At 45.4% G+C, this 19089-nt stretch overlaps 1 pseudogene; it reads left to right on the top strand.

The window, feature by feature from the left end:
- Window positions 1–12070: 12070 nt before the first annotated feature.
- On the top strand, window positions 12071–12188 carry LOC124719338 (annotated as a pseudogene).
- Window positions 12189–19089: the final 6901 nt, after the last annotated feature.

Here is a 19089-nt window from a genome sequence, read left to right as displayed (position 1 = left end):
AGCAGTATTGTTTCTCCACACTCGCTTTATAGCATGTAGTAACGCTAAAAGTCAACATTTTGAGCACTTGGTACGTCAGCTGTGATAATAAGCACACGAACCTTACCTGAGTTACGTGCTTGCTTATATTTGGTATAGCAGGGCAGGCATTTGTGGAACCTTTACTGCGCACAGCGGCAAAGTGATTTGCGGCGCTGTCACCTTGTACTATTTATCAAGCCCCACACATGATATGTCGTTGACGTTCTCCTAGACGCTTCTTTCAAATGCCACAGAAGAAGCATACACGGGGTGTCAAAAAGTCTCTCCGCAGTGCCGTATAATTGTTAGCCGCGCGTGCCGTATGCCGCAGTGAATATACCGAAATGAAACTCACTGCAGTATCGTTGTGCGTTTATTGTCTCGTTGAAAAATATGGGACCCACAATCCGACGTCTAGAAATCGCAATCCAAGCTCCTATTTTCACAGAATCAAGCGGTTCCTCATGAATACACAATGGATTTGCGGTACTCCACATACGAGAATTTTGCGAGTTCACGTACCCGGATAAATGAAACCATGTATCATCAGTGAAAAACGTCTCATTAAGAATATCCCTTCCATTTTGTTGAACGAAATTTTTGAACCATTGACAATAATGCAGTCTCTTGCGATGGTCAGTATTTTTCAGTTCTTGCACGACTGTCACTTTGTATGGGAAAAGTTCTAATCTTTTTCCTTACAGCTGTGTGGGCCGTTCCGACACTAACATCGATTTCCTGGGCGAGATTTTCTTACTGACTTGTTCGGAATGATGGACATTTTATCGGAAATATTGAGTAGTTTATTCTCAGACAAAATTCTAGGACGACCACTTCTCGGTGCATGTCATTGAACCCGTACATCGAAACTTGTTAATCAAATCTCGCACAGTATCACGATGTGGGAGTGTTGTCTCCGCGAAAACTGAATTAAATGTTTGATGAACTGAAACTGTGTATTTATCAACAGCTCTGAACACTTGTTCGACTAAAAACACACGTTCTTCAATGGTCAGCATTTTAACCGTGACAAAAACGAAACAAACGAATAAAGGAACTAAACTTAAACGTTCACGTCAACACGTAACGACTCACACCAACGACACTACTGACGCTGGCTGAGATAAATGAAACAATGGAATGTTGGAAGCGCCCACTTGAAGGGAAGTAACAGAGGCAGGCGAACAAGCATACGGCACTGCGGAGAGACTTTTTGAACACCCCATAGTTGCATTAGAAAAAAAAATGCATGATGCTATTCGGCGGCTATAAATGATAAAAATTACCTGTGACACTAGGAAACTGTCCATATTGTCCTATAACTTGATGAAAACCGCACCTCGATACATTTGTTCATTGTGGATGTATCTGGGGTGGCCTGTCTTATCTGCCTCACCATTTGCGACAAATTATGCTAATTTTAAAGTAAAGCTAGCATTCAAAGGCAGAGATGTTGTTCTTCCAATAATATTACTAATTCTCAAGCTGACACAACAGTTTATATGGTTATGAGAGGCTGTAATAATTAGCCAATTGGGCTACAAACGAATATTTAGATCCCTGTTCACATTTTAGAATAACGTATAAATGCTTGGAAACAAGATGGTAACATAATGAGATTTTCACTCTGCAGCGGAGTGCGCGCTGATATGAAACTTCCTGGCAGATTAAAACTGTGTGCCCGACCGAGACGCGAACTCGGGACCTTTGCCTTTCGCGCGCAAGTGCTCTGCCATCTGAGCTACCGAAGCACGACTCACTTGCCCGCAAAAGGCAAAGGTCCCGAGTTCGAGTCTCGGTCGGGCACACAGTTTTAATTTGCCAGGAAGTTTCAAGGTGGTAACATGCAGATGAAACAAAAAAGAACGTTATTGAAGTATGAACGAAATAAGCCATATTAAACTGATTTTAAGTATTGTTGTGAGAATATATTACAGTTTCATAACCCGTTGTAGTGATAGTGCTAGCTCGCGAGACGAGCGAAAATGGAAAATGCGACTGAATCGTGACTGGGATCTTTTTATTTACACTGATAAGTCAGAACGTTATGACTTGTACCCAGCGCGACGCTGGATGCCGCCTCGCGGCGTTGTCGGGACGTGACGCGGTAACAGAAGTATGTAAGCGGAGCAGACACGGACGGGGGATCACCCTAGCCAAGATATGGGCTGCAAATGGGGAAATACACTGAGACAAGAGACTTTGACATACTGCAGATTCTTATTACGCAGAGCCTGTGACCTAGTATTTCTAAAACGGTGAAACTAGTCTAATGTTCACGTGCTACTGTCGTGAGCATCTAAGGAAAGAGAGAAAAGGTCAGTGGATCTACCTCTAAATGGCTGGACGTCCACGACTCTACACAGAACGTGGGGCTTGGAGACTTGTCTGCTCTGTAAAGTAGGATACATGGCGGTCTGTGGCATCTGCCGAATGAGCACAAAGCTGGTGCACGGACATTTGTTTGGAAGACACTGCTCCGCAGCAGACCACTCCTACATGATCACCTGTTGACTCAGCAACACGGCCAATTACGGTTACATTGGGCACGGAACCATCGGGGTTCGAGCGTCGATCAATGAAAAAGTGTCGACTTTTTGGATGGATCGCATGTCTGCTACACTACGTCAGTGGTCGTCTCCAAAAACGCCGTCATCGAGCAGAACGGCGCCACGAAACGTGCAGCGCACCACAGACGCAGGTTCGTGGGAACAGTGTTATGCTATGGGAGACACTCTCCTGTGCCCGCATGGGGCCCGTGGTAGTAATCGAAGACACGCTGACAGCTGCGAACCACCTGCATCCCTTCACGCTTAATGTCTTCCACGACGGCGATGTCATCTTTCAACAGTACACCAGGTGTACCGGTATGAAATGAGCCTTTTTTTTGTGAAAATGAAGCACTAATTTTGAACTGAAAACTAAAAACATTTTATGGAAGTACTGACCATTGCTTTCTATACATTTTCACCACCTTTCTGGCAATTTGTCGGCACCACGCCAATAGAAATGTGCGTCTTTTGAAGCAAACCAATCAGACACGCAATTTTCGACTTCTTCGTAGGAATCGAAATGTTCCTCAGCCAATGCGTGTCCCATTGATGAAAACAAATGGTAGTCAGAAGGGGCCAAGTCTGGTGAATACGGCGGGTGGGGTAGCAGCAACCATCCAAGTGTTTTGACTGTATCCTGAACCAGTTTTGCTTTGTGTGCAGGTGCATTGTCGTGTAAAAAAATTACTTTGGCATGTCTTCTGGCCCATTCTGGTCTTTTTTCGATCAATGCGTAGTTCTTATTGATGATTTGTTGTCTGTAGCGATTAGTATTCACAGTTTCACCGGGTTTTAGAAGCTCATGACACACCACACCTTTCTGATCCTACCAAACACAGAGCATTGTCTTCTTGCCGAATCGATTTGGTTTTGCAGTCGATGTTGATGTTTGTCCCGGATTAACCCATGATTTTTCCCGGTTAGGACTTTTAAAATAAATCCATTTTTCATCGCCCGTAACGATTCGATGCAAAACTGATTTTCTTTCATGTCTTTGAAGCAAAATTTGACAAATGGTTTTTCGGTTTTCCATCTGTCTTTCATTCAATTCATGTGGCACCCATTTTCCACACTTTTGGATCTTCCCCATAGCTTTCAAACGGCCAGAAATTGTTTGTTGTGCAACATGTAGCATTGCTGCCATTTGCTTCTGACTCAAAGTATCATCTTCATCCAATATTGCTTGCAATTCGGCGTCTTCGAACTTTTTTGGTGGTCTTCCACGTTCATCATTTCTTACATCAAAAATGGTTCAAATGGCTCTGAGCACTATGCGACTTAACTGCTGAGGTCATCAGTCGCCTAGAACTTAGAACTAATTAAACCTAACTAACCTAAGGACATCACACACATCCATGCCCGAGGCAGGATTCGAACCTGCGACCGTAGCGGTCACGCGGTTCCAGACTGAAGCGCCTTTAACCGCACGGCCACACCGGCCGGCTTTCTTACATCACAATCATTATTTCTGAACCGTTGAAACCATCTTTTGCATGTTGCTTCTGATAGAGCATGATCACCATATGCCTCGACAAGCATTCGATGCGGCCCTACAGCATTTTTTTTTTTTTTTCAAATGAAAACAAAAAATTAATGCTTTCTGCAAATCATCACTTTCTGGTACAAAATTCGACATTGTTAACACGATGAAAACATATCATGATGTTTGTTCCATGACTTGATGTATAGTAAATATCTTTGACAGATGTCATATCAACCAAACAAAAATAAAAAAATTAAGGCTCGTTCACAGCAAATGTTCCCTATCGATACATTTGTATCTTAACGCTCATTTGATACCGGTACACCTGGTAACTGGCCGCGGCTCGGTGCCAGAACCGTGCTACAGTGGTTTTAGGAGCATCATAGTGAGCTCGCGTTGATGTCTCGGCGACCAAATTCGCCTGATGTAAAATCCTATGGAACCCATCTGGGTCGCTATCTGGCGCCATCACCGCGTATGCACATCAGCGGCCGTTATTTACTCGAATTACATGACCTTAAAACACTTTCAACACTGCCCTCTTTACACCCGTCACTTGGCTGTGAACTGGCATATTTAATGGATGTTTGAAATTACATTGCAAAGAACAGAAAAATGATAGGAATATTGTTCTTGCATCATTTAAAAGGAAAAAGTAAGAGCTTTACATGAATGTGGGTTTATTTAACAATATAAAATACAAATGGGTGTTATAATCAGAAAAAGAAAACACAAAAATGTTGTGGATAAAACGTTTTACATGATCTCTCTCTTGAGTGATGCCATTATTACTGTATCTAAATTTAAAACAAAATATCACTCGACTGTCTAACTGCAGGTACCTGTAAACTAGAGTATTTTAATAGTTCAGATGTAGTTAGCCTTTGTGTGAAAATTCTGGAAACACTGTGGGTCGCAGAGGCCAACGCCACAGTCTTTTCTTCACCATCTACTTCCTTCCTGATGCGCTTAGCCATCTCTTTCTTCCCCCTGTCTGAACATACTTTGCAGTACCTACTAGTATTCACCTTGTTTGCAGTTGGTTGGACCTTCTCTGGAAAGTGCCTTGCAAATGTTCTCTCAATTTGTGAGGATGAAGCGGCTTGTTGCTGAAAAATATTTCCGCCCTTCTCAGCCAATTTCTTCCCCACTCTGTGAATAAAGTTTACTAGGGATACATTCTTCCTAGTGTTCTCTTTATATAAAATAAAACTGTTGACAGTTGACACGATAAACAAGTGGAAAAACAGCTCTTACCACCACTTCAAAGTTTTTCGGGCAAATGGATAATAGCTGGAGAACTGATCTGCTCTGTCAACCCCAGCTTTATTCTTATTGTAATCAATAATAACGCCTGGCTTTACAATTTCTGCTATTCCACCTTTGGCCCTCACTTGAATACTAGTGCTGGTAGACTTATGCTTTGTGGAAAGACAAAAAACATCTCGTTTTGACTTCCAACTCACTGCCAAGAGAGGGTGTTTCCTTTGAAAAACTATCTTTTTTTTAGTTTTAGTGTTGTGAATATTCGTCGTAAACCTTTCCTGTTTTGCATTACAGTCCCCACTCCAAGAGCTTCATTTTCCCACAACATGTCCAAAAGATATGGACTGGTGTAGTACCTATCCATATAAATGCAATGTCGTTTGCCAAAGTACTGTGAACACAACCTTTTTACAAGGACCTGGATACTATTGTCAACACTGCCTGCAGAACCTGTATATTCATCACAGTTTAGCATATAACCAGTTGATGAATCGCAGAGAGCATACAGTTTTATTCCATATTTATTTGGTTTGTTTTTCATGTATACTCTGAAGCTTGTTCTACCACGAAACGGACACATTGCCTCATCTATTGTCAGATTCATGCCTGGACGAAAAATCACACAAAGGCCTCACTTTGTGAAGTGGGTCGTGCTTTTCTTCGCCTCTGCTAATGAACGTAGCATTGTCATTCAAGTGTAACATCGACAATGTAGCACAAAATCGATCGCGACTCAACAATTTATTCGCAAATCCTGTCTGCGGAAAAGGGTCTGTTGACCAATAATCACTGAATTTCGGCAATTTGACGACGCACATATGCAAAATAATACTGAGAGAGCAGTAAATCTCTTGCAATTTTACTGCAGACTACTTGTGCCAAACAGAGTTTATTTTCAGGCTAACTTTGCGTTTCATTGCGTTTCCAGCGTACCGATTCGTTTCACTTTTGACGAGCCGAATAAGGTCGCCATCAAAGAAATAACTGAAATATCGAAGCTCCTCAGTGGCATCTGACAAATGCGATGCTACGCCGACTGCATCCTGGAAATCCGGCAGTGCTGACTGATCGTCTACCGGTAGTTCCGACCAATCTCTCTCTTTGTGCTCAGTGAGGCACACACGACCAGGTACCACGGATGGTGACTGATAGTCAGTACCACTGTCTGCATGGAAAAAAATAATGCTAAGATTGGTACTAAAACGTACTAAACGCAAGTGAAGTAATGAACATCACTCACAATACAAAATGCGGTAACGAACTCTTCATTTTATTGACAATTGAGACATATACATACCTGAATCATAACTTATACTATCGTCTGGAGAGTGCCAATCCTGTTTGTCAGATTCCGCATCTCCATAAAGAATATCTAAGATCTCTGCCTCCGTCAACTCGCTGCGCGATATTTTCACGATCGTAAACACCTGTGAATGAACTGCAGGTAACTTCCTCTTTGCAGTGCTCACAGCCGCTCCCAGGATGAGATAGCCGATAAGTGCTTGCCTCTTGCTGTAAGTGTTAATGCCACATACCTCCACAAACCTGATACGCTGTATCAGTGACGTATTTCGTTCCAAAGACGGACAAACAAGCTATTAAGCAAGTGGTCATGATGTTTTGGCTCCTGAGTGTATTTATTAGTTTTTCTTGTCACATATGACACAACAAGCTAATGGAATCCGTATTTCACAGTTACTTTTGTTCCAGGAGAGATTTTGTGAAGTTTGGAAGGTACGAGACGAGGTACTGGCGGAAGTAAAGCTGTGAAGACGGGTCGTGAGTCGTGCTTGGGTAGCTCAGTTGGTAGAGCACTTGCCTGCGAAAGACAAAGGTCCCGAGTTCGAGTCTCGGTCCGACACACAGTTTTAATCCGCCAGGAAGTGACCATACCAACAGCAGTCGCTAATTCACGGGTCGATCGAAAGATCCAGCAGAGCCAGAGATTTCTCGAGCTGTGACGTAAACTCCTCTAGTGTTGGAGTCGTGTCGGAGCCTTCGGTGTACAGGGCCTGAAGACAACTCACAGGTAGCCCGCATGACGTCACCAAGCTAGTGCTTGATTCATGCTTTCACTAGCTTCCGTCGATCATCTGAAGATCGTTGCCCGCTTTTGAACATTTCTTAATTTCATTAACTGACGGCGATGCCACACAAGTAGTCAGTATGTACAAGCTGTCTCTGCTTATTCGTGGGTAGCACGGTTTCTTGCTATCGACATCTATACTGCTAATCGGCTATCCTTAATCATCGTTAGTGGTTCATGGTCCAAGGTACAGTGCCTATCTAACGGCTCCTAGAGGCAGCATTATATATATATACACTCCTGGAAATTGAAATAAGAACACCGTGAATTCATTGTCCCAGGAAGGGGAAACTTTATTGACACATTCCTGGGGTCAGATACATCACATGATCACACTGACAGAACCACAGGCACATAGACACAGGCAACAGAGCATGCACAATGTCGGCACTAGTACAGTGTATATCCACCTTTCGCAGCAATGCAGGCTGCTATTCTCCCATGGAGACGATCGTAGAGATGCTGGATGTAGTTCTGTGGAACGGCTTGCCATGCCATTTCCACCTGGCGCCTCAGTTGGACCAGCGTTCGTGCTGGACGTGCAGACCGCGTGAGACGACGCTTCATCCAGTCCCAAACATGCTCAATGGGGGACAGATCCGGAGATCTTGCTGGCCAGGGTAGTTGACTTACACCTTCTAGAGCACGTTGGGTGGCACGGGATACATGCGGACGTGCATTGTCCTGTTGGAACAGCAAGTTCCCTTGCCGGTCTAGGAATGGTAGAACGATGAGTTCGATGACGGTTTGGATGTACCGTGCACTATTCAGTGTCCCCTCGACGATCACCAGTGGTGTACGGCCAGTGTAGGAGATCGCTCCCCACACCATGATGCCGGGTGTTGGCCCTGTGTGCCTCGGTCGTATGCAGTCCTGATTGTGGCGCTCACCTGCACGGCGCCAAACACGCATACGACCATCATTGGCACCAAGGCAGAAGCGACTCTCATCGCTGAAGACGACACGTCTCCATTCGTCCCTCCATTCACGCCTGTCGCGACACCACTGGAGGCGGGCTGCACGATGTTGGGGCGTGAGCGGAAGACGGCCTAACGGTGTGCGGGACCGTAGCCCAGCTTCATGGAGACGGTTGCGAATGGTCCTCGCCGATACCCCAGGAGCAACAGTGTCCCTAATTTGCTGGGAAGTGGCGGTGCGGTCCCCTACGGCACTGCGTAGGATCCTACGGTCTTGGCGTGCATCCGTGCGTCGCTGCGGTCCGGTCCCAGGTCGACGGGCACGTGCACCTTCCGCCGACCACTGGCGACAACATCGATGTACTGTGGAGACCTCACGCCCCACGTGTTGAGCAATTCGGCGGTACGTCCACCCGGCCTCCCGCATGCCCACTATACGCCCTCGCTCAAAGTCCGTCAACTGCACATACGGTTCACGTCCACGCTGTCGCGGCATGCTACTAGTGTTAAAGACTGCGATGGAGCTCCGTATGCCACGGCAAACTGGCTGACACTGACGGCGGCGGTGCACAAATGCTGCGCAGCTAGCGCCATTCGACGGCCAACACAGCGGTTCCTGGTGTGTCCGCTGTGCCGTGCATGTGATCATTGCTTGTACAGCCCTCTCGCAGTGTCCGGAGCAAGTATGGTGGGTCTGACACACCGGTGTCAATGTGTTCTTTTTTCCATTTCCAGGAGTGTATATATATATATATATATATATATATATATATATATATATATATATATATATATTTGTGAATAAAAGCATGGTCCGAATAGGATGTATTCTTTTTGTTATCCATGCAGTTGGCGAGTTTCAACCTTGGTTCATTGTCAAGCACATATTTTAAGCTTCACGCTTAAAGCAACTTTCTGTTTGTGTCCGTTAATGGGTGAATTCATGCACGCTATTGTATTGTTTTTCTGCTGCATACGCACTGGCCGCGCGCATCGGCCGCACGGTTTGAGGCACCATGTCACGGATTGCGCGGACTCTCCCGCCGGAGGTTCGATTCCTCCCTCGGGCATGGGTCTGTGTGTGTGTTCTCAGCATAAGTTACTTTAAGTAGTGTAAGTCTAGGGACCAATGACCTCAGCAGTTTGACGCCTTACGAATTCACACACAGGCAAACATACGCACTGAAATACAATGTACACCTGTTCACATGTACCAGCAATGTATTAGAATGTGATGTTGTGACTTGGCAAGACAGCCAAGCCACTATGAGGTGAAGCCGAAAGGCACGCGTTTAAGCTCACGCAGGCTGGCGTGAGGTCTGGCACAGTTAAAGGAGTTGAGACTAGTAAAATAAGTACGTAGCTTCTGGAATACTTAACTTTAATCCATAATTGGTGAACATCGGTCTCACGTTACATGCATCACAAGATTAATAGCAAATGATAATGGGGCCTTGCTAGGTCGTAGCAAATGACGTAGCTGAAGGCTATGCTAACTATCGTCTCGGCAACTGAGAGCGTAATTTGTCAGTGAACGATCGCTAGCAAAGTCGGCTGTACAACTGGGGCGAGTGCTAGGAAGTCTCTCTAGACCTGCCGTGTGGCGGCGCTCGGACTGCAATCACTGATAGTGGCGACACGCGGGTCCGACGTATACTAACGGACCGCGGCCGGTTTAAAGGCTACCACCTAGCAAGTGTGGTGTCTGGCGGTGACACCACATGTGAAACGAAGAGTGACGCTTAAAATATGTGCTCGAAAATGATCCGCAGTTGAAACTGGCCAACAGCACGGATAATAAGGAGAATACAGCCTCATTGTGTGTAAATAGACAAACTACACTCCTCAAATATTATAGAATAAGGGCGTTTAGTGACATCCAGCAAACGTTACATGTAATTTCAAGCACTGACGATTCTTTCACCTCGCTCCCCAAAAAATGATAAACTTTTGCTGTTCATGGAGTGAAACTACCTTATCAGGCTTGACGTTTTAATTTATTACTTCTTTACTACTGACTATCTGCAAAATATTTTTAGACAATATGTTGTACCACTCAATGTACCTCCAAAATTATTTCATTGTACGACACATAGTTTGGGAGATATGATGCCATTAACACCGAGATGAGTGCAAAACTTGTTTTTGGTTGAGAAGTAGCGTAAATTAGACACACTACGTCCATTCAATGATTGATATTAAAAGCATCTGGTGTGTTCCAACAAATGTTAAACAATTTTTTGGAGCAAACAGGAGACACACAACAAATACCTCGAGCTTGAGGGGCGCACAACCACTTACCTGGCACCTCTCAGCACCAGAAGGCGCTCATAAATCACGACCTCTTCCAGCTTCCGTGCCACTTTCTCCAGTGCGTCGTATGCATCCACCAATAGCGTGGACAGCTGCCACAGAGAGCACTGTTAACCGTGGACTACACGGCTTCCATCTTATGCTCTTCCAATAACAGGCCCAAAACACGACATGCTGTAGACACTCGAACAGTTCTGAACCAGCAGTCAGAAAACAGGTAGACAACTGGTGACCCATCAGCCAGACCTGGTCCGTGATTGGTTGCAGTCCAGCCCACAGAAGAAATTCGTGGGGCGCCAACAGGATAATGGACGACACAATGTGACCACAGCATGTGATGACCGCCATCTTGTCCGCTTAGTCGTAACGGACAGAACAGCTTCGTTCACAGTATTGGTTGGTTGGCTGGTTGAGTTGGGGGAAGGGGACAAAACAGTGAGGTCATCAGTCCCATAGGTTTAGGTAGGGATGGGTAAGGAAGTCGGCCATGCCCTTTCAAAGGAACCATCCCAACATTTGCCTGAAGCAATTTAGGGAAATCATAGAAAACCTGTATCAGGATGGCCAGCCACGAGTTTGAACCTTCGTCCACCCGAAACGAGACCAGCGTGCTAACCACTGCATCACTTCGCTCGGTCCCACACTGTTGGCATGATGTTGGATCGCTCAATGGGTGTGGACATGTATTTGTCAGCAGTTCGACGTCGTCCTCTGTGAGCTGAACTGGTGTCTCACATGCCACTGTGTCGGCGTCCATTGGCGAGAACCACCAATGCCGCAGACTGTGATGGGCACAGTCCTACAGTCATGGCAGCATATGCGTTCGATGCCACAGTGATGAACTTGATCAGACAGATTGTATTGTCGAGCAGCACAGTAGACAAACGCCAAATGTGATGGTTTGGGGCCCCATTGAATGTATCAAGTGAGCTCACCTCCTATGTCTTGACAATAGTCTGAACAGCTTCTGCTACATCAGGGATGTGTTAAGTCTGAGGCACTGCCCCTCCTGTAGGCTCTTCCACGTGACATATATCAGCAGGAAACACCCAGCCGCACGTGGCGAGGCATGTGAAAGACTTCTTTGAAGAATGACAGGCAGCACTGCTCCCCTGATCTACCCATCTGCCTGGCACATCGCCTGTCGAACAAGTCTGCAATGTGGTTAGCCGACCACTTGTTCATTTAGATCCTCCTCCAGCCACAGTTGCTGCTTTGTAGACACGCCTACGAAACGTGTGGCAAATTCTTCCCCAGCAGCATATTCAGGCACTCTTTGATTTTATGCCATGACATCTAGTGGCTCTGACTGCAGCGCGTGGTGGCGTTACTCCATACTGAATTTCCCCAGTCACGGTGCATGTATCTCTGTAATGCTAATAATTTATGTTCCTAATTGGTGGAAAAAATTTCATTGCGATCACATCTCTCAGCCAACGGCCTTGCCGCAGTGGTAACACCGGTTCCCGTCAGATCACCGAAGTTAAGCGCTGTCGGGCTGGGCTAGCACTCGGATGGGTGACCATCCGGTCTGCCGAGCGCTGTTGGCAAGCGGGGTGCACTCAGCCCTTGTGAGGCAAACTGAGGAGCTACTTGACTGAGAAGTAGCGGCTCCGGTCCCGTAAACTGACATACGGCTGGGAGAGCGGTGTGCTGACCACATGCCCGTCCATATCCGCATCCACTGACGCCTATGGGATGAGGATGACACGGCGGCCGGTCGGTACCGGACCTTCATGGCCTGTTCGAGCGGAGTTTAGTTTAGTTTCATATCTCTCGGTCTTGGTGTTTCACTTTTTCCAGAGAGTAGTGTATTATCAGTACGTCAGTATAATGACCACCTGAGAGTGAGAAGTGCCATATCATCAATACTAAAAATACTAACGAACAGTATTAACGCTGACCAACATATTGTTAGTATTCTCAATGCATATTGAGCGAAGGCGAGTATTGGCAGTCTGACATGTAATACCACCTTTTCTGTGAGTTTGAAGAACTCATTCAACTCTCCATACCTATGTCCTTGTGAATTGTCAAACTACTGGCAAAAGACAATGACGATTCGACGTTAACTGTGTTAAGTGATTTGTGTGCATTATGTGTCTTGCTACGTTCTTGTGCTGGAGCTTAATGATAAAGAAGTAGTTATTACATTAGCCTTTATGTTAACTTACATTTGAAATGTAGGGACTAAGACTACATCATTAATACTTTTGTTAAATTATGAAGATGATTGAAAAATACATTGGAAATAAATTCGAGACTCATCTGTAAATCCAGGGCGACTGTGAATCCAATACTCGTCTCTTCTCATTTCAGCTAAACCTACAACAATTTTAGGAACATATTGCATGAAGTGGATGGAGAGTTCCCCAAACGTGACGAGCCTGTACACGGTCGAAAATGTAATTTCACTTGTCGCAACAGTTCATTTCAATATCCTGGTGCTCATGTTGACTGTGTAACCACTCTAGGACATTACAAACCAATTTGTACTTGATCTTAATGAAACTAGTACTGACCAGCTGGCTGTTGGCTTCTGTGTCGGGTTCTTTGGAGAAGGTCTGTCTAATGGTTTTTCTGACGTTTCGCCAGCACGAGTGGCTGCCATTGTCGAAGGCTCATGCTCCAGTGCTGGTGGTGGACTGCACCAACACTGACAGGAATAAAGAGAAAGGGAGAACTGCCAATCGTCTACAGTTTCTACCCTTGGAATTCTCACTGGTACCAGCAAGCAGAAAAAGGAATGGGTTTGTACAGCTTACTTTTCCTGAATGAAACCATTACGAACAAATAGCAGTAGCTATAGAACTAACGACCTTATAATGCTAATTATTTCATCCAGACGACACTCTGAAGCTCAGTTAACGAATTACACATAGATTATGAACCATAAATGAACTCGTTTCTTGGCTGACGGAGATGCCTCATGCTCTGGAGCGACTTCTCTCTACTCTATGTAACGCGTGGCTGCTTATCCATCACCATCAGTTACAGTGACTGAAGCATCCACAGCGGGTCAGGCGGAATCCGGATCGCTAATGATGCGTCGTTGTAGAGTATACTTTTAGAAAACTGGCTTCTCCATGTAATATAGGACTTTTGTTATTACAGTGCAAACTCTGATGGTGGCCCGTAATTAAAGGGCCGAAATCGGTCAGAAGTTAAAACGGCTGCGATCAAGACCACTTTTAAATAATTTTACGAAAAGCTTATGTCCACGAATCAGCATGGATTTAGAAAGCATCGCTTGTGCGAAATTCAGCTTTCCATTTTTTCCCATGATATACAGAGAAATATGGATGAAGGGCAACAGGCAGATTCCACATCCCATTTGACACGGTGCCACACTGCAGACTGTTAACGAAGGTACGAGCATATGGAATAAGTTCTCAAATATGTAAGTGGCGCGAGGACTTCTTGAGTAATAGAACCCAGTATGTTCTCTTCGACGGCAAGTGTTCATCAGATAAGGGTATCGTCAGGAGCCCCAGGGAAGTGTGATAGAACCTCTTTCATTCTACACTCCTGGAAATGGAAAAAAGAACACATTGACACCGGTGTGTCAGACCCACCATACTTGCTCCGGACACTGTGAGAGGGCTGTACAAGCAATGATCACACGCACGGCACAGCGGACACACCAGGAACCGCGGTGTTGGCCGTCGAATGGCGCTAGCTGCGCAGCATTTGTGCACCGCCGCCGTCAGTGTCAGCCAGTTTGCCGTGGCATACGGAGCTCCATCGCAGTCTTTAACACTGGTAGCATGCCGCGACAGCGTGGACGTGAACCGTATGTGCAGTTGACGGACTTTGAGCGAGGGCGTATAGTGGGCATACGGGAGGCCGGGTGGACGTACCGCCGAATTGCTCAACACGTGGGGCGTGAGGTCTCCACAGTACATCGATGTTGTCGCCAGTGGTCGGCGGAAGGTTCACGTGCCCGTCGACCTGGGACCGGACCGCAGCGACGCACGGATGCACGCCAAGACCGTAGGATCCTACGCAGTGCCGTAGGGGACCGCACCGCCACTTCCCAGCAAATTAGGGACACTGTTGCTCCTGGGGTATCGGCGAGGACCATTCGCAACCGTCTCCATGAAGCTGGGCTACGGTCCCGCACACCGTTAGGCCGTCTTCCGCTCACGCCCCAACATCGTGCAGCCCGCCTCCAGTGGTGTCGCGACAGGCGTGAATGGAGGGACGAATGGAGACGTGTCGTCTTCAGCGATGAGAGTCGCTTCTGCCTTGGTGCCAATGATGGTCGTATGCGTGTTTGGCGCCGTGCAGGTGAGCGCCACAATCAGGACTGCATACGACCGAGGCACACAGGGCCAACACCCGGCATCATAGTGTGGGGAGCTATCTCCTACACTGGCCGTACACCACTGGTGATCGTCGAGGGGACACTGAATAGTGCACGGTACATCCAAACCGTCATCGAACCCATCGTTCTACCATTCCTAGACCGGCAAGGGAACTTGCTGTTCCAACAGGACAATGCACGTCCGCATGTATCCCGTGCCACCCAACGTGCTCTAGAAGGTGTAAGTCAACTACCCTGGCCAGCAAGATCTCCGGATCTGTCCCCCATTGAGCATGTTTGGGACTCGATGAAGCGTCGTCTCACGCGGTCTGCACGTCCAGCACGAACGCTGGTCCAACTGAGGCGCCAGGTGGAAATGGCATGGCAAGCCGTTCCACAGGACTACATCCAGCATCTCTACGATCGTCTCCATGGGAGAATAGCAGCCTGCATTGCTGCGAAAGGTGGATATACACTGTACTAGTGCCGACATTGTGCATGCTCTGTTGCCTGTGTCTATGTGCCTGTGGTTCTGTCAGTGTGATCATGTGATGTATCTGACCCCAGGAATGTGTCAATAAAGTTTCCCCTTCCTGGGACAATGAATTCACGGTGTTCTTATTTCAATTTCCAGGAGTGTATATACAGAGTGGTCCATTGATAGTGACCAGGCCAAATTAGCATCAAACGAAAAAAATAAGAACAAATCTGTTCCAGCGTGACGGAGGTAAACAAATGGCGCTATGGATGGCCCACAAGATGCCGCTGTCATAGGTTAAAATGATTGAAACTGAATTTTTTAAAAATAGGTACCCCATTTTTATTACATATTCGCATAGTAGCCCCCTTAAACTGTTTGCGAATGACGCTTAATTTACCGTCTAGTAAAATCATCAGGCGATTAATTACAATTACAAAATGATCTACAGAGAATTTCTGTATGGTGTGAAAAGTGGCAATTGGCACTAAACAAAGAAAAGAGAGAGGTCATCCACATGGGTACTAAAAGAAATCCGATAAATTTTGGGTATACGATAAATCGCACTAATCTAAGGGCTGTCCATTCGACTGAATACCTAGAAATTACAATTACGAGCAACTTAAATTGGAAAGACCACGTAGATAATATTGTGTGGAAGGCGAAACAAATACTGCGCTTTGTTGGCAGAACACTTGGGAGATGCGACAAATCCACTAAAGAGACAACCTACATTACACTTGTCCGTCTTCTGCTGGAATATTGCTGCGCGCTTTAGGACCCTTACCAGGTAGGATTGAAGGAGGACATCAAAAAAGTGCAAAGAAGGGGAGCTCGTTTCGCGTTATCGCGCAATAGGGGTGGGAGTGTCACTGACATGATACGCGTGTTGGAGTGGCAGTCACTGAAACAAAGGCGGTTTTCTTTGCGGCGAGATCTATTTACGAAATTTCAATCAGCAACTTTCCCTTCCGAATGCGAAAATATTTTGTTGACACCCACCTACGTAGGGAGAAATGATCATCATAATAAAAAAAAGAGAAATCAGAGCTCGAACGGAAAGAGTTTGGTGTTCCTTTTTCCCGCGCGCCATTCGAGAGTAGAATGGTGGAGAAGTAGTATGAAAATGGTTCGGTGAACCCTCTGCCAGGCACTTAAGTGTGAATTGCAGGGTAATCATGTATATCTAGTACGTAAATAAATACGAATGTTTGATATGGAACATTTGTTTCGCTTTGTGATGGATGGCGCTGTAATATTCTCAAAAATTTAGCAACGCAGCCGACAGTACTGTGTGCAATTTATTTCTTAAATTAGGTACGATAACACACTTGTGCTTTTTTTCCCCCTCACCTTTCCGGGTCCCCCCCCCCCCCCCCCATCCACACATCTGCCTTAGACTGTGGTGTCTCATCTCCGTGCCCAACTTTTTAGTGCAGTGTTTGTTTTAAGTGAGTGTCAAGTGTTGTGCATCATTTCCGAAGTGTAGCAAAAAGAACCCATACCGTCGCTAGGTGTGATTTTTTTTTATCTGCTGCGATCAGAAACCAGACTGTCGCCGTGCTTTCTTTTAATTGTTTGTCTACTGTTGTACCTGTCTGCTTACTGTGTGTTTTAACTAACATCGTCAACTCTTGTTTTATATCGCATCTTCCACAATTTTCCGCCATTTTACTATTTAAGAGTATTTATTATCTTCTTAAAATGTTTTCAAAATTTCTGTAGGCTGAAGAGCGGCGTACTAAGCTGCTGCCAGTACGCCCCCTTCGGGGGGAATCGAAAACCAATGAGTAAAAAAAAAACGTTTGTGCAGTCATAATACTTAAGCGGAAGACATAATCTTGTTACAATGGAACGTTTAACACTCGCAGACTAGGTAGATATGGTGTTTATTTATGGCTATTGTGATCAAAATGCCCAAAAAGCTTGTGCTATGTATGTTGATCGTTATCCTGACAGACAGCATCCAAATGTCCGGACCTTTCGTCAGATAATGTATTTAAAGAAACTGTAAGTGTCCAGCCAAAGAAGAAGAAGAAGCAACCAAGAACTGCAATAAATGAAGATACCAAAATAAGTGTTTTAGTTGCAGTTGAAGCTAATCCGCACATCAGTAGCAGGCAAATTGAGCGGGAATCGGGAATTTAAAAAACGCAGGGTTCGAGAATTCCACATCTACATCTACATGGATACTCTGCAAATCACATGTAAGTGCCTGGCAGAAGGTTCATCGAACCACCTTCACAATTCTCTATTATTCCAACCTCGTATAGCGCGCGGAAAGAATGAACACCTATATCTTTCCGTACGAGCTCTGATTTCCCTTATTTTATCGTGGTGATCGTTCCTCGCTATGTAGATCAGTGTCAATAAAATATTTTCGCATTCAGAGGAGAAAGTTGGTGATTGGAATTTCGTGACAAGAATTCTTTTAAAGATGTCCATCCCAAATTCTGTATTATTTTTGTGACACTCTCTCCCATATTTCGCGATAATACGAAACGTGCAGCCCTTCTTTGTACCGTACTTCGTCAGTCCCATCTGGTAAGGGTCCCACACCGAGCAGCAGGATTGTAAAAGTGGACGAACAAGCGTAGTGCAGGCAGTCTCCATAGTAGATCTGTTACACTTTCTAGGTGTCCTGCCAATAAAACGCAGTCTTTGGTTAGCCTTCCCCACAACATTTTCAATGTGTTCCTTCCAATTTATGTTGTTCGTAGTTGTATTACCTAGGTATTTAGTTGAATTTACGGCTTTTAGATTAGGCTGATTTTTCGTGTAACCGAAGTTCCTTTTAGCACTCATGTGGATGACCTCACACTTTTCGTTATTTAAGGTCAACTGCCACTTTTCGCACCATTCCGATATTTCTTCTGAATCGTTCTGCAGTTTGTTTTGATCTTTTGATGACTTTATTAGTCGGTAAACGACAGCGTCATCTGCAAACATTTCACTCTTACCATATTTCTATGTGATGGCTCTCGATCTTCCACCATAATCGAGTCCATCAACGTCAGGTGGCAAATATGAGGTAGCCAAAGAGGTGGAAACGTGGGTTCTACTATGACAAGGCTGCTTGGTAGCTACAACAGGAAAACACAATTAATTAGCAGGAGTACAAAATAAGAAAGTATTTATTTCTGTTGGGTGACAATCATAGAACACTAAGCGTATGTAGCATGACATAATTTACGAGTCACAAATCTTGCAGTGACGAATTAATCTCTCGCAATCTTGAATGTCAAATCCGGTGAATTTGAAGACTAACTCGAAACTGGGCTACAAAGACTTGATGGCAGCAATGACTGAGCTGCAGATGATGACTGACTAACATCGGCGCTGGCAGACCACTGAGCGCGGCTACGAACTGTAGACTGGCACAATTGCACTACTCTCTGCTGCACATGAAGTGGCCTAGCGGCGCCTCGCGGCGGGCATAAGTACTGCGACTGGATGTGTCATGGAGGTAAAAATAAGAGGAGTTGTCATGACGTCACAAACTTGAAGCCGACACAAGTGAAGATCCGCCATGTTAGCTACCCCAAAACATTCACTTCTGGCGGTTTGATTCCGTGTAGTCGTGAAGTGTTTTGATAAAAAAAATGCCGGCTTGCGCCGCTTACGGGTGTACTAATCATTCTGATTGTAGTCTAAAGTGTAAAAAAAA

The sequence above is a fragment of the Schistocerca piceifrons genome, chromosome 10 (assembly GCF_021461385.2).
Source record: "Schistocerca piceifrons isolate TAMUIC-IGC-003096 chromosome 10, iqSchPice1.1, whole genome shotgun sequence".
In the NCBI taxonomy this organism is placed as follows: Eukaryota; Metazoa; Arthropoda; class Insecta; order Orthoptera; family Acrididae; genus Schistocerca; species Schistocerca piceifrons.
The sequence above is the reverse complement of the archived record's forward strand: the minus strand, read 5'-3'. Positions and strand labels throughout refer to the sequence as shown.